The sequence below is a fragment of the Macaca nemestrina genome, unplaced genomic scaffold (genome assembly GCF_043159975.1).
Source record: "Macaca nemestrina isolate mMacNem1 unplaced genomic scaffold, mMacNem.hap1 Scaffold_92, whole genome shotgun sequence".
NCBI classification, from domain to species: domain Eukaryota; kingdom Metazoa; phylum Chordata; class Mammalia; order Primates; family Cercopithecidae; genus Macaca; species Macaca nemestrina.
In genome coordinates this window covers 37,602-57,881 of record NW_027257883.1, presented here as the reverse complement: position 1 = coordinate 57,881, position 20,280 = coordinate 37,602, and the positions used below count along the sequence as shown (strand labels likewise).

The window sequence follows — 20,280 nt, the reverse complement described above, 5'->3', positions numbered from 1 at the left end:
TGCAAATATTTTCTCACAGTCTCTGGTTTGTCTTTTTATTCTCTTAACAGTATCTTTCACAAAACTAAAGTTTTTTTATGTTAAAGTTCAAGTTCCCAATATTTTTCTTCGTGAATAATGCTTTTGGTGTTGTATCTAAAAGAATTACCAAATCCGAGGTTATCTAGAGTTTTTCCTTATGTTATCTTCTAGGAGTTTGAAAATTTTGCATTTCATATATTGATCTAATATCTACTTTGCATCAACTTTTGTAAAAGGTGTAAGGTCTGTTTATAGATTCTTTTTTTTTTTTTTTTGCACATGGATGTCCATTTGTTCCAGCATCATTTGTTAAAAAGACTCTCCTCTCTCCATTGAATTGCCTTTGCTCCTTTGTCAGAGATCAGCTGGCTGTATTTCAGTCTGTTTCTGGGCTCTTTGTTTTGTTTCACTGACGTATGTGTATATGTCTTCTGTTTTGCCTTCAGTTTAAAAAAATGTAATTGCTACCTCAATTTGCTTATGAATTCTCATTTGTAAACAGAAGAGCGTAAATTAATGCCTGAGTATATTTTAGGGTAGATGTTGCCTTGAATACAATGAGCAGAATGAGTTATAATTTTAAAGTGAATATAAAAATTTGACCATAGTGGTAACAGATTTGCGAACTAGTGATATCAATGACAGAGTCCATTGCAATATTGCTTCATCCTTTGGCTCAGCTCTGCTTCACACCAGGTAACTACCAATCCCTTTTGTGATTAGTTCAAGGATTTCTGTGGGGTGGAAAGTAGAAATACGATATCAGTGGAGGGAGAGAAGGCAGTTTCCCAGACTGGGAGCAGTCAGATCTCCAGTGGGTCCCAACACTGCTCTGTGGCAATATCTAGAGGGTGATGGAAACAGAGACAGGGTGCAAATGAGGTGGGTGCTGGCCCTAGGGTTCCCAGTGTTTCCTGGTTCCCATGGTCTATAAGACGTCTGAAATGAGACCTTCCGGGCTTTGGGGGGCCCCTGTGGAATTGGAAAATGAGGAAGTGAGCAGTGACAATCTAGACTGATTATTAGAGGTACGTCTCTCATTTTTCAGTAACCAAGGAGCCTTTGATTAGTAGTGAAATTGTGGCACCCCAACAATGGTGGAGTGGAATATCCTGCTACTCTGGAGGGGTGATGGCTCAGGGTCAAGACTGAACTAATTAGAAAAAGAAATGCACTCCAGGAATATCAAGTCCAAAACGAAGCTCTTCAAACCATCTGGGAAGAGAAAACAGCATGACAAGGAAAGGTATATTTGTCTGATCCCAGGAATCAATATAAACATCCATGATAACCCCACCTATTTTTTAAATATATGATTTGGATGAAACAAGAAAAAGAGACTGATTGTTGCTGAGTCCCTGCTGCAGTCCCGACACAGCTGGAGATGCCCTGCTCCCCTGCTCCCCTGCTCCCCTGCTCCCCCGCTCCCCCGCTCCCCCGCTCCCCCACTCCCCCGCTCCCCCACTCTCCTGCTCTCCTGCTCTCCTGCTCTCTTTATTTTGTTGATGCTCATGAGGACCCTGATGTCTGAGGAAGAAGGTTCCCGTCCAGCTCTGCCCCTGGTGTGTCACGTGCCGGCCTTGTCAACGCACACGAGAACCTGACAGGGTGAGTGTTATAACCCCAATCATAGAAAAGGAAACGTCTCTAAAGTCTTTAGCATCTTGCCCGAGTTCGGACACTTAGCAGAGGCCTGAGTTTAGATGCAGCCCCGTCTTGCTCTTTGACAGCCTCAGCACCACGTGCCCTGGGTGACCCACGCAGAGTCACTGACAACCCTCTTGGTTGGCTCATGGCACAGCGTGGAGCGAAATGGCCCACTGACTTTTCCAGACACTTTGACAATTCGTGATATAGTTTATGTGGTCACTCCCAGTGAGTTCTATTGTTCAGTTTAATAGAATACCTAATTCTGTGTTTATTATGAATAAAGGGAGATTTCTTGTGGTTTTTAAGAATATGAAGGATATCTACTTTGTATACAAGTTGGAAGTTCCAATACTATAGGAAGCATAAGTGCAGGTTTTAATGATGGGTCTTTTATAAGACTGAATTCACATCAAACTGAATCAGTAACTCCGGCTGTATGAACAGGGTGAGACATTAAACATTTAATGAAAAGAATTCCTTTCTTAGGTTACAGCAAGGACTAAATATGTCTAATTATCATTCCCGCTAAGAAGATGTATTGTGATATTTGCAGTTAATCACTCATTCAGTTCCAAGGGTATTTATTAATTGTCTGCTCTGGGCATAACAACAATTGGAAGCAGTATGTTCACATGAAAAAAAACTTACCTGAGGCTCTAAGTCACAACTTTCCATGACCAGCACACATTTCTGATTTGAAATACATATCTAAAGCTTCAAATGCATAAATAGATATCCCAATCTAGAACTAAGTTAATAGTTGCTTAGAATTAATTGTTTAAATTATCCTGGGAACCAGAAAGATATGTCTACATGAAACAATAAAGGTTATATTAGAATTAATAAACTTTAGAAGACCATTTTAATCTTAATATATAAGCATACTACCTAGGCACACTGTTTAAATACATCTGCAACCTACTATTTTTAGATTTAGGTAAATCATTAATCCTTAAATTTGGAAGATTCCAGTGTTAGAGCTCTAGACTATGAAACTTGGAAGTTTTTCTAAAATTTTTGAGATTTTATCCAGAAATACATATTTTCCTGGCACTGAGAACTGCAAGAAATTTCACTTGGAGTCTCCAAATAGTCAGCCATGTGTGATGTCAACATCAGTGTAATAGATACTATCATAAACATCCTGTGACTTTTATTTTTTTTTTTATACTTTAAGTTCTGGGATACATGAGCAGAACGTGCAGGTTTGTTACACAGGTATACACGTGCCATGGTGGTTTGCTACACATGTCAACCTTTCATCTATGTTAGGTATTTCTTCTAATGCCATCCTTCCCCTAGGCCCCGACCCTGCAACAGGCCCCCGTGTGTGATGTTCCCCTCCCTGTGTCCATGTGTTCTCATTGTTCAACTCCCACTTATGAGTGAGAACATGCGGTGTTTGCTTTTCTGTTCCTGTGTTAGTTTGCCAAGAATGATGGTTTCCAGCATCATGTCCCTGCAAAGGACATGAACTCATCCTTTTTTATGACTGCATAGTATTCCATGATGTATATGTGTCACATTTTCTTTATTCAGTCTATCATTGATGGGCATTTGGGTTGGTTCCCAGTCTTTGCTATTGTGAATAGTGCTGCAGTAAACATACGTGTGCATGTGTCTTTATAGTAGAATGATTTATAACCCTTTGGGTATATACCCAGTAATGGGATTGCTGGAGCAAATGGTATTTCTGGTTCTAGATCCTTGAGGAATTGCCACACTGTCTTCCACAATGGTTGAACTAATTTACAGTCTCACCAACAGTGTAAAAGTGTTCCTATTTCTCCACATCCTCTCCAGCATGTGTTGTTTCCTGACTTTTTAACGATCGCCATTCTAACTAACATGAGTTGGTATCTCATGGTGGTTTTGATTTGCATTTCTCTAATGACCAGTAATGATGAGCCTTTGTTCATATGTTTCTTGGCCACATAAATGTCTTCTTTTGAGAAGTGTCTGTTCATATCCTTCACCCACTTCTTGATGGTTTTTTTTTCTCCTTGTAAATTTGTTTAAGTTCCTTGTAGATTGTGGATATTAGCCCTTTGTCTGATGGATAGATTGCAAACATTTTCTCCCATTCTGTAGGTTGCCTGTTCACTCTGATGAGAGTTTCTTTTGCTGTGCACAAGCTCTTTCGTTTAATTAGATCCCATTTGTAAATTTTGGCTTTTGTTGTCGTTGCTTTTGGCGTTTTAGTCATGAAGTCTTTGGCCATGCCTATGTCCTGAATGATATTGCCTAGGTTTTCTTCTAGGGTTTTTATGGTTTTAGGTCTTATGTTTAAGTCTTTAATCCATCTTGAGTTAATTTTTGTATAAGGTGTAAGGAAGGGGTCTAGTTTCAGTTTTCTGCATATGGCTAGCCAGTTTTCCCAACACCATTTATTAAATAGGAAATCCTTTCCCCATTGCTTGTTTTTGTCAGGGTAGTCAGGCATCCTAAACTTTAAAATTTAAGAACTTACATTTTTTTTTAAAGTAACTGGCAACTGACAATCATTTAAAAATCCATAACCTAAAAAAATAATAATTCCTCCTAAGTTTTCAACCAAGAGAAGTGAAAATCTGTTGACACAAAGGTCTGAATATAAGTATTCATAACAACTTTCTTCTTAATAGCCAAATATTTTTAAAATAGTCTATCACTGAAGAGTAGATAAGCTGTAATATATTCCTACAACGGTTACTGCCCAACATAAGAGTGACATATACACTGGAAATCACATGGACGTATCTCAAAGGCATTAGAATACCTGAAAGAAACTAGGTATAAGAGAATATTCTATATGATTCCATTTATATCAAATACTTCTTTTTTGAGATAACATCTCACTCTGTCACCAAGGCTGGAGTGCAGTGATATGATCACAGATCACCGCAGCCTTGACTTCCCAGGCTCAGGTGATTCTTCAGCCTCCTGAGTATCTGGGACCAAAGGGGTTGGGACCAAAGGGGTGTGCCACCACACCTGGCTAATTTGTGTGTGTGTGTGTGTGTGTGTGTGTGTGTGTGTGTGTTTTAAGAGATGGGGTTTTGCCATGTTGCCCAGGCTGGTCTCAAGTTCCTGGGCTCAAGTGATCCCCACTTCTCAATCTAGTGCTAGGATTACAGACCTGAGTCATTGCATGTGGCCTGTATCATATTCTAAGACAAACAAAACTAGAGTGAAAGAAAGCAACTGCCGGAAGCTGTGGTGTGGGGCAGGGGTCACTGACTACAGCAGCATGCAAGAGAATTTTGGGGGTAATGAAATGTATTTTAATGGTACTGTTGTGTACATGACTATATGTATATTTGTCAAAATGCATTGATTTGTACACTTAAAATTACTAAATTTTGTTATATGTAAATTAAACTCAATGAGATAATAAAAAATAAACTTTTGATCCTGAAAAAATACCTACCTACATACAAACTACCTCTGAAACAAACTACTTTTTCAGAATTTCTAATTTAAATATTCAGAAATATGAATGATGATGATGAATTTTAACAAGGCTTACATAATTCAATTCTGTTTTGGATCATGTCTGAGAGGCATATTAGCTGCTGTACTTATTTGGATTTCCTTACCTCCTTTGTATATGAAAAAATAAGAGGTTGAGACAGAAACAAGATATGTAATTTATGTACAATGAAACTTTCTACTGCCCAGGAGATGAGGCTTTCTATTGTCCAATGAATTGTGCCTGGCAGCACAATTCACTGCTTCACAATTCATCGTTCTTTTTACCCTCAGAGCATCCTTGAAATGATTGACTCAACCATGAGAGAAACACTGTAAATATTCTCAGATGCAAACTCACAGTACCAGCTTCACAGAACACCTGCAGGTGCAAGTAACTAAAAATCCAGCTCAATTTTACTTTAAATACAAGGAAATTTATTGACTCAGGTGGGTAGTTCAGAAGGAGGCCAGGCTTCAGGGTGAATCTGAGCACAGAAGCTCATGTATGCTACCAGGACTCAGTCTCTTCCCAATTTTCTGCTCTGCCTTCAGTGAAGCCAGAATAATTCTGCATGTGGCAAAATCTCCAGGAACAATTTCTGAGGTTGCATTCTTCACCAAAGAGGGAGCATGAACAAGCACACTCTTGTTCCTAACAACCTAGCGCAACTTGTATTTGACTCTAATTGGAACAACTCAGACCCCGCCCATCCCAAAGTCCATTAGGGGGACCAAGGGAGTGCTGTGTGGCACCTGGCATGAGCCTCAGTTATACACTCACTTTGGAACCAGTAACTGTGACACAGGGTGAGACAGTGCTGGTTAAGTCAACCGGGACCCACCCCACGTTTCAAACCACGTGACTGAATAATTCAGGGCTCTGTTAGGAAGGAGAAAGGGGGATGCTTCTTAAATAGCACCCACCCCTCAACTACAATTTAATTTGACAGGAACCCGGAGGCCCTGCCATAGAAATCTCTCACAGTTGCTTGGAATGAGAGCACTCAATACAAAAATCCTATGGTAGCAACCCTATGGCCTCAAGGGCGCCACGCAGTTGGTGTGGAGGGTGGGGCAAGGAGGGTGGGGAAGGGCTCAGGGTCTTCTGAAGATGAAGCCAAAGAACAGATGGCACTGACTTAGCAGAGTGGAAAATGTTTAACCCCAAGAGATTCCTACAGAGGCAGCTAAGCCACACCACAGACTCCTAGAAGGGCTTGTGTTAGGGTTCCCAAGTATCTAGGTAAGCTGAGGAGATGGTGAGGCAGACACAGAGGGTCGGTTCAAAGCACATTGGGAAGACTGATCCCAAGACCCCTCAGTCCACACTGGCAGTCAAATGCTCCTCCCTGACATCAGAAAAAGAAACAATTTATTTTCTTCAGATACTGAAACAGAACTTTTCTAAGCTCCAGGACACTGGATAATGCTGCTTATGCAAAGACAGTATTTAGTGAAAGCCAATTTACTGAGCAGGGAGATCAGCGGATTCTTTCTCCCTCTTGGCTCCCAGAATGCTGGGATCAGCTTGTAGTCTTAGGAGATTGGCGACCTCTTTTTGGAGAGGATCTGCAGATACCAACATTTTCAGGGTTTCCTCAGGTCCAGGAGTGCCAGGCTCCTGTGGACTCTTCCTTTGGGGAAACAAAAGAAGACTCCATCTGTACACACAGAATGCATTACTTATATTTTCTTATTTTCTGTTTTCTTGACGCTCTAGCATCTAGTGTATACTGGGAAAAGATTGTCTTTCCCAGGACCAGCCAATTAAACTACCAATTCAGAACCCATACTCCTAACCACCTACTTTATCTAGCTCTGATACTGTAGGAGACAATACCGCCCTTCCTTAATCACCACAGGGTGAGGTACTAGACAACTAGAAATGGCCCCTATGCCCCAGAGCCTGCTGAAGCTATTAACGCTGGGCAGCCTAAGCCTGCCTGCCCTACCTGCCCTTGCTGTCCCACAGAGACTACAGCAGAGGATCCTGCCCGTGCCTTCCCCTCTCCTGCCTCTGCCTGGGGCGTCCCTGTGCCTCCTATTTCTAGGGATCTATGAGTTTGAATGGGACAGTCACTTCCATGTCTGCAGGTCTTAACATCCCTGGTTAAAACAAATTCTGAGTACATTTTAAAACATAAGGCTTCCAATGGAATCTTTAAAACCCTTATATGGACAATTTTAAACATATATGTAAATAAACATGAATATAACCAACCCCTGTATATCTATAACCCTTCAGAACAACAAGAAACACATGGGCAATTCTTTTGTATTATGGCTAAAAGGTAGCCATGGACACGAAATGAAGACAGGAAGTCTTTGGAATAAGTGATCCCATCACAATGAATCAATTTTCCATTGGAACATATTTTTACAAAGTCACTGTTTTGAAAATATTTAGCCATGAATTGAAACAGAGTCTGTAAGGTTTTTTTTCCCGGTCTAAGGCGAACAGCATTTTAGAGAATGAACCAGGACACAACTACAGCACAAGAAAAAAGTATGATAATTAAGTTTACACATATGTGTGACTACTCTAACAGAAAACATGTAAAGAGCATTTGATTTATATATCAATCTGTACTGTTTAATTTTTTGTGTCATAAATGCTCTTATTTAAAAAAACAGGACTAGTTAACAGTGTCAATTACTAGTCATTCGTGGTATAAATAATTAAACAAAGAAGTATTCAAAAATTATAACTGTTTTCAATAAAGTTTTATTTTACATCATTTTTTTTACTTACTCAGAAATTGCCCCCCCAAAAATGCAGAGATTTCCCATGTAGCTGCAACCTAGTTACATCTCTTATTAACATATTCTATCAGTGTGTCTCACATGGCTTATTAATATCTTACATAATTTGTCATAGTTAATGAACCCATACTGATAGACTATTATTAACTAAAGTTCATATTTCATTTGGATGCCCTTGGTTCTGTCTTACTCTGACCCAGGATCCCATCCAGGATCACGCATGACATGTGGTCATCACGTCCCTGTGGGTTCTTCCTGGCTGTGACAGTGTGTCAGGCTTTCCATGTCATGATGACCTTGATAGTACTGAGGAGGATTGGTCAGGAATTTTGTAGAATGTCCCCCATTGTCACTGCATGTTCTCAAGGTGAACTGTCACCTTTTATGTTCACTTGAATCATTTGGAAGAGCTACTGTTTGTCAGGTTTCTCCACTGTGAAGTTATTTTTCCTCCTTGCCCATACTGCATGTGTTCTTTTGGAGCAAGTCACTGTGCAGAGCCCACACTTACGGAGTGAGGAGTTGGCTCCACATTATTGATGGCTGAGTGTCTACATCAATTACTTGGAATTCTTTTGCAAAGGAGATTTCTATGCAACTCTGTTTTCTTATTCACCTGTGTATACAAATACAGACACCTAGATAATTACTTTCAGCTTTAATTATTATTCAACACTACAATTCATTCCTGTGTTGGCCATCAGTAGCTGTTTTTATTGGCTATTATTTTTCTTTGATATATTTTAATTTTTTTTAGTACTTACTTTCTGATACTTCAAGATTATCCCGACTCCTATATTTACTGTCCCAGTTCTAGTATCAGACATTTCTTCAAAGAGCCTCATTCCTTTCAGAATGGTAGGAAAACTTACATCTGGCTGCCGAATGAGCACATTGTTGAATGAGCACTTGTTCCTCATTAGCAATGCTAGGAAGTATATGTGTGTGTGTAACCTACCTATACACACCTAATTATAAAGTTTTCTATGTAGAACTGTGTGTATCTATATTAAACTAAACATAAGTTTACGTTCAATAGCACATGAATCATTCTAGCCTTCTCCCCTTGCTAATTTGTAACCTCCCACTTCAACAGTGAGAAACCTGGTTACTACCATCTGCGACTTATGTAAGTCATTGTTTTATTCCAGATACAGATACTGTGGTTTTACAATTGTTCACCATTGCTTCTGTTGGAAAGAATTTTATAAAATAGAATCCAGTGATGAAGTATAGTTTGTTTGCCTTCAGCATACGGATTCTATTAATTTTCAAAGTGACTTAGGTCAACACCATTTTCCCTACACCTTCAGTGAGTTTTTTCCTACATTTGTGTCTTAGTCTGTTTTGTGCTTCTGTAACAGAATACCTGAGGCTGGGTAATTTATAAATAAAAAAGGTCCTTTTGGCTCACAATACTGGTGGCTGGAATGTCTGAGATTGGGCAGTTGCATCTGGTGGAGTCTCAGTCTTTTTCACCTCATGGTGGAAAGTGGAAGGGGAGCAAGGGGTGCACCAGAGATCACATAGCAAGAACGAAAGCAAGAGGGAAGCCAAGGAACCCAGACTCTTGTTAACTACCTACTCCTGCAGGAATTAATCCATTCCTGTGAGAGCAGAACTCACTCATCCCCATGGAGAACATTAATCTATTCATGAGGGATCCGTCCCCATGACCCAAACACCTTCCACTAGGCCCCACTGCCCCACACCGCCACATTGGGGGTCAAATTTCAACACGAGTTTTTGCAGGGACAAACCACATCCAAACCACAGTAATTTGTAGCATAGTTAAATTATTTTTCACATGATGTATTCTGTCCTGGGATACTCCACATCCTGAGTAATTTTGTTTAATTTGAATAGAGTTTGATTTACCCATTTGGTTGTAAAATTCTGCGTATTTTGACCAGTGCATTGTGGTAGGTATCCCACTATTAAAGTATCATATGAAATGCTTGAAACCCCCACCCCATGGAGCCAATGGTTTCCCATCTGTGTAGTTTGCTTTCTGCAGTGTCTCATTAAATGAGGTCACACTGTGTGTATTCTCCTCAGACTGTCTTCTTCCACTTAGCAATGTGCATACAAGATTCACTCATGTCTTTGTGTGAGTTGATAGCTTGTTCCTTTCTATGGCTAAATAGTATTCCATTGCATGAATGTACCACAGTTTGGTTATGCATTTTGGGGAGCAAAACCTACCTCTTCTAACTTTGTTCCAGGGTTGGAGACCTTCAAATTAACTGACAATAGATATATTAGTAGGAGAGACAATACTTGGCTTCTTATTCCACAAGTATCATTGTGGGACAAAATTCATCAGATGGCAGGATCCAGTTTACAAAGAGGTAAAAATAGCCCCAAAACAAGAAACAAGACTAGAATCTGATAACCCACAATAACTATAGCTTTCCTTAAAAAAAAAAAAAAAATTTTTCAAGACAGGGTCTGGCTCTGTCACCCAGGCTGGAGTGCAAAGGTGCAACAATCTCGGCTCACTGTAACCTCTACCTCCTTGGTGCAAGTGATCCTCCCTCCTCAGCCTCCTGATTAGCTGGGACTACAGGCACATATCATCGTGCCCATCTAATTTTTATATTTTTGGTAGAGACGGGGTTTCCAACATGTTGCCTCGGCTGATCTAGAACTCCTGGCCTCCCAAAGTGCTGGAATTATAGGCATGTGCCACCATGCCCGGCCAAGTTATAGTTTTCCATTGAAACATAAAATTATTCTCTGTAGTAACCATCATTTTTGACCATAATCAAAGTAAGACTATTCTTGTTTTAAATTCAAGTATAGTTTTGTTAGATTTTGCTTGATTATTTACGTAAGTGCAGCAAGAACAGGAGATGAGCACATAGGTGCTTTCAAGTTTCTTTGCTGGAAGTTTTCATACAGAATCTCAGATTTGACTTTTAAAGGCCTCATTCAGGCTAAAAGCCAAGCTAAGAACATACTATCAAATTTCAGCTGCAGTCCTTATAGCTTTGTGTGAATTCCTCTCTTCTTGAGTCCCCCCAAATATCCCTAAATTCCTGGGCCTACCAGGAAATGACCTTCTTTACTAACCTGTAACGCTGTGATCCCTGTAATGTAAGTATCAGGCTGACTTTTCTCAGAGTGCTGTTGGGAATGAAGTTTTTGGTGTTCTAAAAAAAAAAAAAAAAAAAAGAATTAACATGGGAACAAATAATCTCTTAGCAAGGCGAGCTTTACTTTCTGCAGAAAGGGTGCTACTCAATAGCTGTCCAGCCACAAGAGCACACCGAACAAAGGAGACAGAGTTACTTATAACCTGATGTGTCTACCCTACTGCTGTGTCCAGTTACCATTGGCTGGAATAGGACCTCACATTTTACACTTTACCCAATTGGCTATTAGTTTAAAACTTTCTCAATTAGGTAAGGGGAATAGAACAAAGAAAGAAAAGGAAGTTGCCAGGGATAGTTAAGGAAGCATCTCCAAATAAGGAATGGCATACACTATGGGCTGGGGCTTGTCTAGTTCTGTCCAGGCATGCCGGAGCAAGCTAGGACAACTGATTTGGAACACACACACACACACACACACACACACACACACACACACACAGTGGATAGCAATCTTATAGTAAGAAATTGTGACTTTTTACAATCTTTGAAGAAGAACTTTCCCATTTCTCACAGTGTTTTGTAAGCATTGTCTCCATAATAGTCAACCTTACTTCCTTAAAATTGCTGGTCGTAACTGATCTTAGGTACACTTCTAAAATATGATGTTCCAGTAAAAATCTTGATAATATAACCAAATTTTCCAATTCTGTCCTGTTATAAGGTGAACAGATTCTTACTGGACTTTTGCTAATAACTATATCATCATGAAAAAAAGAGTATTCAGTAAGAATTTCAAAATTCTGGAGAGATTAGGCAGGGAAAAAAATGTAAACGCTTCATTTCTGTTTACAAAAGTATAATCTACCAAATTGTTGTAAGTTACAGTTAAATTAAGAGAAAGAGATTTCTTAAATTCAGAAACTAGAATATTAAAGAACTAGCAATGCTCTAAAAAGCTATAAAATTATAATCAATTTTCATCAGTTCATTCAGTGCCACGTAATCAATTCCAGTCTTGCTGGATCTTGGGTTAGCAGTCTCATGACCCCATCAATTTCTCCACCAGGCTTCTGGAGATCTTCACTGAGTCAAGTGTATGGTCTTAAAGTTATTTAAGCAATATCATCAGAAGTCTTTAACCAGAGTACCTGTCATACTCTTTTCCATGAGTCTCAGAGGGAGTCCTGTATTGGAGATGAACATTCTGACCTGTAGCTGATCGCAGGAGCTTTCAGGAAAGCATCAGGGAGAAATAATATCTAAATGACAAAGAGTATGAAATGTCTGTGATTATACCACAGTTGACAAGGATATTTGATTTTTTCTGTGGCATACAACATTTATTTATTTATTTATTTAGAAACAGAGTCTCACTCTGTCACCCAGGCTTGAGTACAATGGCGTGATCTCAGCACACTGCAAGCTCCGCCTCCCAGGTTCACGCCATTCTCCTCCCTCAGCCTCCCGAGTAGCTGTGACTACAGGTGTCTGCCACCACGCCCAGCTAATTTTTTGTATTTTTAGTAGAGATGGGGTTTCACCGTGTTAGCCAGGATGGTCTTGATCTCCTGACCTTGTGATCCACCCACCTCGGCCTCCCAAAGTGCTGGGATTACAGGCATAAGCCACTGCACCCGGCACAACATTTAAAATAATAATTGGAATTATGACTCATAACTCTATACTGGCACATAGCATGGATAAGGAGGACATTGACAAATTTCCAGGAATTTTATATAATTTCTGAAAACAACATTTTACTGATACAAATATAACACAGGGAAGGTTAGATATCTCTTTTTATTTGTATTTTTTGTAAGGTTTTCCTTATAAAAAATACATCCTACTTTACTTGTGAATCATGCCCTACTTTTCTTGCATGCTTTGCATAGAGTTGTTTCTAGTTATTCTATTGCTTCTAGTAGTTTTATTTACACATATTGATTATAATTTTAATACTTAGTAATCTTTTATTTTCCAGAGAAAACTAACAAGTAAACAGTTATAAACTGTCATATATTAGCATTCCATAGTAGGTTAGAAAATGTATGAGTATACCATCTCCCAACATCTACATCTCCCAACATCTACAACATCTACATATACCATCTCCCAACATCTACATGAATAGTTTCCTTATCGTACAATTTCTCATTGTGGTAGACAAAAACATGTTTATTAATGGTCCAAAATATCTTTAGTCTCTCTGTAAAAATAAGAAGCAAAAATTATATAAACTTGAATTATTTATGTTCAGTAAGTAATGTTTTAGTATTGTATCTTATTTATAAATGGTCTAGATATTTAATGCAAATCTTTTACTTAGCTTAACTTTAAGGTTAAAAATTACCAAAAGTATTTTGGAAACTACTATTAAGCAGATTTACAATAAACAAATTATTTTTGAAATAATGTTTTTCGCTTTTCACAAGATGGCACCGAAAGTGAAGAAGGAAGTTCCTGCCCCTCCTAAAGCCAAAGCCAAAGCCAAAGCTTTAAAGGCCAAGAAGGCAGTGTTGAAAGGTGTCCACAGCAACATACAGAAAAGAAGATCCACATGTCATTCACCTTGAGGTGGCCCAAGACACTGCGACTCCGGAGGCAGCCCACATATCCTCGGAAGATCACCCCCAGGAGAAACAAGCTTGACCACTATGCTATCATCAAGTTTCCACTGACCACTGAGTCGGCCATGAAGAAGATAGAAGAAAACAACATACTTGTGTTCATTGTGGATGTTAAAGCCAGCAAGCACCAGATTAAACAGTCTGTGAAGAAGCTCTGGGACATGGATGTGGCCACAGTCAACATCCTGATTCGACCTGATAAAGAGAAGAAGGCATATGTTCGACTCGCTCCTGATTATGATGCTTTGGATGTTGCAACAAAATTGGGATCATCTAAACCGAGTCCAACTGACTAACTCTAAATATATGTATATCTTTTCACCATAAAAAAGAAATAATGTTTTTCATAAGAATGACAACTTAATTAGAATCAAATTTAAAAGCTTTAAGATTTTACGTTTCTAGTAAGTATAATATTAGCTTATTTGAGTAGAACTCAAGCAGAATAGGAATTTATGTTTGTTTTATATTCGATAGTGGTAACTTTGAAGACATAGTTGTTTTATTACACCAAAAATATTATATTAACCTTATTTAACTAAGTTTTATCCAAATCGTGTTAACTTAAAAAACATTTGACCAGTTCCTATATTTCTAGGAGTTTGGTGAATATTTATTTATAAATGCTTATGTTTTTCCAAGCCAAGTTAGAATAGAACACTTTTAAAGAATTTTATAAATGAATTTTGCAACGCTAACCTGAGTTAAGAAAATATCACATATACATAACACACATTAATAGACATACAAACACAAATAGAGATTTCATAGCTTTCATCCTGAAATTTCAGCCATGAATCAGGCATAAATATTCTGATGGTTAATTTTAGACATCTACTTGATTGGATTAAGAGACACACAGCTGGTAAAACACAATTTCTGGGCATATGTGTGAGGGTATTTCTGGAAGACACTGAGATAACCCTGACCCAATGTAGATGGGCACAGATATGGTTTTGCTGTGTCCCCACTCAGATCTCATCTTGAATTGTAGTTCTTATAATTCCTACATGTCGTGGGAGGGACCCAGTTGGAGGTGATTGAATCATGGTGGTGGTTACTGCCATGCTGTTCTCATGATAGTGAGTGAGTTCTCATGATCTGATGTTTTTATAAGGAGCTTTTCCCATTTGGCTCAGCACTTCTCCTTGTTGCTGCCATGTGAAGAAGCACGTCTTTGCTTCCCCTTCCACCATGGTTGTGAGGCCCCTCCAGCCATGTGGAACTGTCAGCGCATTAAACCTCTTTGTTCTTTATAAATTGCTCAGACTCGGGTATTTCTTCATAGCAGTGTATAAATGGATGAATACAGGCACCATCCAATTGGTTGAGAACACAGATAGAACGAAAAGGAAGAGGAAAGGGGAATTATCTCCTTCTGAAATGGAAACATCCTTCTTCTCCTGCCCTTGACATCAGAACTTTAGGGTCTCAGGCCTTTGGCCTCAGAATGAGAGTTACACCATTGGCTTCCCTCATTCTGAGTCCTTTTGACCTGGACTGAGCCATGCTACGCTTTCCTAGTTCTCCAACTTGGCGATAGGCTATCGTGGAACTTCTCAGCCTCCATAATTATGTGAACCAATTCCCCTAATGAGTCTTCTCTCATCTATCTATCTACATATATCACATTGATTCTGCCTTTCGGGAGAACCCTGACTAATGTGATTACAATAATACAAAATTTACTAGTTTATACAGAAGACTTGGTTTTTGTCTTTGCCCCATTTTTTATTTGTATTATAACTGTGTTTCTGGAAAATGGAACAAGTTTTTACCTTCTTCATATGAGGGCTAAAGCTTTTTTCTCGCTAATAATTTTGGAGATATGTAAGATTTTCTTTTGTTTTGACATACAATCTTACAGAGGCTGAGAAATAATTTTTTTTTCTGTTTTATTTTTCAGCCCCAGGTGTTTGCTTTTGCAGATTCTTGAGCATGTTGAGAGCCTCCAAGGCATGGAGCAGGGTGCCTAAAGTTTCAGTGATTGTAGGGAGTTGAGAGACTCAAATGGGAAGGGAAAGATCTAAAAGGAGGCAGTTTGGAAGATAAAAATTTTCTCAAAGGAGCCATTAAAGTTCTAAATAATTCTTATTCTTAGTAAAGTCATGCAAACAGGAAAGGAAGTAGAATTAGCTCCATATTGGTGGAACACATAGTCAGCAGAGGTTTGAGAAGGGAGAATTTAGTCAACTGAGAAGTTCCCATGAAAAGAGCAAGATCAAGATCACAGAGACACCATGAAACAAAAAGCCAGGATTAACTTCCAACCCAAGAGGAGAACACAGAGGCCTCAAAACCAAAGCTAGGATAAGAAACTTGTATCCCAAGAGTTACCTTCCAGACAGAGACGCCTGAGATTCCAACCCAGCTTCACAGAGTACTCACTCAAAATGTTACTGAAACTGTAGGCTTTTCAATGACTTAGCCATGCATGCAAAAGGCATTCCTTAAGGTGGTACAGAAGATGGAGCCCCCCTATCCAAAGATAGCCAAGGAGAAAGAAAGACCCCTGTTGGCAGAGCCAGTGGGCAAAGGCAACAGAAAAGGAGACAAGAATCCTAATGGGATGAGATTCTTTCAGATTAAGGATCATACAAACTCCTCAGAATTGGCAGGTTGACAGCCATAAATGGGCTACCAACATTTCTACTCATTGGATTACAAGTTCTTCAGCATCCAAAATGATTAACAAAATGACAATTTCATAAATTTGGAAAGGAGACATTTCTTATTTTTATGGTTTTTTTTGTTTGTTTGTTTGTTTTTTTTTTAGAGTTTCACTCTTGTTACCGAGGCTGGAGTGCAATGGTGCGATCTCGGCTCACTGCAACCTCCACCTTCTGGGTTCAAGCGATTCTCCTGCCTCAGCCTCCCAATTAGCTGGGATTACAGATGCCCACCACCAAGCCTGACTAATTTTTTGTATTTTTAGTAGAGACAGGGTTTCATCATGTTGGCCAGGCTGGTCTCAAACGCCTGACCTCAGGTGATCCACCTGCCTTGGCCTCCCAAAGTGCTGGGATCACAGGCATGAGCCACCACACCCAATGAGAGATTTATTTCCTATAAAGAGTTGCAGCCTGCAGGATTGTCCTTCTCACAGACTGGGAAGCATAGCCTCCAGCCAGAAGCCAGAAACAGATGCTTCAAGGGAGATGTAAAGGAAATAGTAATTTATGCTGAGTGGAATTGGCAAAAACATATATTTAATAAACTCTAGGAGGAGTCATGAATATTTATGAAAGGAGAAATGCATGCTTGTGCAATTGAGTTTCTTGCTTCTTCATGGGTCCCATGTACAAAAGATGGCAGTGTTAGCACGATCCCAGGGTAGAGTTTTCAGCCCTCTGACATTAAAAGGTGAAGCAGAGGACATGAAAACTTGCTCTGTGCATCCTCTGTACACAGGCCAGAACCTCTCCATCATGGGTGGTCTCTTATTAGGCAGGAAAGGAGAGGTTGATATCAGTGGTGGCACCTTTGAAAGGGCTGGTTTCTGTTTAATCCTTAGGGAAGAAAGCCTCATCATGGTTAGCAAACGAGGGGGAATAACGCGGTGTATCTGACCCCCATCATCCCATCCTGGACAAGCTGAGAACTCAGTTTTGAAAGTTACTCTGGGGTTCCGTCAGCCAAGAGTTGGTCTGTTCAGTCAGTTGAGAGCTTAGGATTTCATTTTCATTTACCAATGCTAATGGGAAAGAGTACACTGTCTTCATGGCAGCTGAATTTGCAAGAAACTCCTTGGGTGGAGTTAATGGCAGCTGTATTTTTCTGGGAGCTCTGCTTTAATTGGATAAAGTAAGTTCTGGTAAGATTTCTTCCTTTATCTTCAGTATCTCAAATGTTTTCGTTTAAATAATCTTTATAAGAACTCTTGATGTCTGAGTGGATTCCCACACAGTCATCTACTATAAGATTTTCTGATTCTTTTTTTCGTTTGGTCATTATGAATAGAGCTTCTGTAAATAACTGCATGGTAGCTTTTATTTAGAAATAACATCAAAGTAGTTGTCAAAATACTTAGGAATGTGATTTTTGGATTGTAAGGTGAGAGTTGTTTAGCTTTGGAAAAAACTGCCCAACTTGTAATAGGGGAGGACAAATAATTTTCTGTGTTTTTGGAATTCTTAGATAGGACCCTCTGTAACAAACAACAGATTAAAATGAGAAAAACAGAAAAGTTTTAAAAACATGTATACCTTATTGATAAGACTCTTTAGTGATTTAGTTACCTTTCTCTTCTTGGTGCTGAGAGAGAGAGGTAGCTCTTAAATGGGGATTTCCTTTATAGATGTAAATTTTCCTTACACAAGGGTAACTTCTACTCTGTTTTCAGAACTTCCTTTGTTGGCTTTTTTTTTTTTTCAAAATAATCAGCTTGGAATAATTCTTAAGCCAAAGGGACATATTTTTGGGTGGCATATTCTGGTTTCCTGCCATTATATTTTAGGGTGGCATATTTTGGTCTTATACACAGTGTCCCACCAGCAATGAAAAGAGTTCTTGTTTTTCCTCCAGCAATTTGTCATTTTTTAAAGAGTTTAGCAGTTGTAAGAGGTATAGACCAGCTGTGCTATCTCATTGTGGTTTTCAGTTATGTACTATGTTGAGCATCTTTTGGTATGTTTACTTGCCTTCTGTAGATCATCTTTGGTGAGGTGTTCGTTCAGATCTGTGTGCATTTTTAATTGGGCTGTTTAACTTATTGTTCAGTTTTAAGAATTTTGTATGTATTTTGAATACAAAGTCTTTCTCAGATCTGTATTTTGCAAATATTTTCTTTCAATATGTGACATGTCTTTTTGTTCCCTTCACAAGGTATTTTCCAGAGTATAAACTTTAAATATTTATAAATATTAAGAAATTCACATTGTCATTTCTTCTGGGTATATCAACCTTTTTTGCCATTTGTTAAAATTCATTACCAAACCCAAAGGCACATAGCTTTTCTTCTATAGTTTCTTCTAGAAATTGTATAGTCTTGCATTTTTAGTGTAAGGATGATTTTGAGTGATTATTTGTGTAAGTTGTAAAGTTTTCATCTACATGTATATCATTTGCTATGGTTTCCAATTCATTGTTCCCTCACTATTTTTGGGAAAGACACAGGATAGTGGGCTCTGTTAGAGTAGATAGACAGCTAGACATGAACAGGAGGTTGAGCTCCTGGAAAAGGGAAAGTCTGGGAAGGCTCACCTGGAGGGACCACCAAAAATTCACATATTAGTAGCATCTCTAATGCTGGAGTGGATGGGCACTTGTCAATTGCGGGTAGGAGGGAGAAGAGGTACCTATGCAGAAAGAAACACCCTACAACTCCTCTTAAGATGCCCCAGTCATCATTCACTCTGCAGTAAAAATGTCACAATATTGCTAGCTACATGGTGATAAGGACAAAGGGGACATTCACCCCCAGCGATGGGGCTCCCAGAAGCCAGGAGTGCGGGCCGGGGGTGGCAGCTGGGAGCCCGATCGCGGGGGGTGCCTGCATCCCCAGCGACGGGGCTCCCAGAAGCCAGGGGGGCGGGCCGGGGGTGGCGGCTGGGAGCCCGATCGCGGGGGATACCTGCACCCCTGGCAATGGGGCTCCCAGAAGCCGGGGGGGCCGGCTGGGGGTGGCTGCTGGGAACCTGATCTGGATATTTGGAAGAGTATCACAAGGGGTTGTACAGTGTCTGTGATACTGAGATTAATATCAGTCTCTCGGCCTTGGAATATTGAGAAGGATGAAACAGGGTGAATGTCCACCCTGTGCCACATTGCGAGTAATATCAGCCTGTCCCCTCCATGGATATTAGGAACAATATCCCAGACTGGGTGTACGCCTCCTGCTGTACAGAGTGCAATATCATCCTCTCCCTCCCAGGATAGTAATTACAATATCACTGGGCGGGAGCACACAGCCTGCGAATTATTATCATCCTCTACCCCTCCGCATACTAGGAACACTATCTCAGAAGAGCTGTACCCTCAGTGCCATATTCGGACTAATAGCATAGGCTTCTTCCGGGAATATTAGGAGCAATATTACCGGGTAGCTATCCATTCATTGCTATGTTTGGAGTCATGTGATACTCTACCCCGCTTTATATTCGGATCAGCATCACGTGGTGAGCGTACACCTACTGTGATATTAAAACTAAAATCCGGCCGGGCACGGTGGCTCAAGCCTGTAATCCCAGCACTTTGGGAGGCCGAGACGGGCGGATCACGAGGTCAGGAGATCGAGACCATCCTGGCTAATATGGGGAAACCCCGTCTTTACTAAAAAATACAAAAAAATAGCCGGGCGAGGTGGCGGGCGCCTGTAGTCCCAGCTACTCGGGAGGCTGCTGAGGCAGGACAATGGCGTGAACCCGGGAGGCGGAGCTTGCAGTGAGCTGAGATCCGGCCACTGCACTCCAGCCTGGCCGACAGAGCGAGACTCCATCTCAAAAAAAAAAAAAAAAAAACTAAAATCCTGCTTTCCGTCCCTGGATATTAAGAACAGCATCACAAGTAGGTTTACATTTCCTGTGGAATGAGGAATAATAATATGATTATTAATCATCAATGATCGATTTTAATAATTATCAATGATACTAAAAATTCATAAGATACCATTATTAATTATGGATAATGATTTTCAATAGATGATTATGCCTGCTTTCAATTAATTATTA

The 20,280-nt window shown here is 39.8% G+C and overlaps 1 pseudogene; it reads left to right on the top strand.

Moving 5' to 3' along the window:
* The first annotated feature begins 253 nt into the window (after positions 1-253).
* LOC139361664 (large ribosomal subunit protein uL23 pseudogene) lies at positions 254-16,347 on the top strand (annotated as a pseudogene).
* The last annotated feature ends 3,933 nt before the right edge of the window (positions 16,348-20,280 follow it).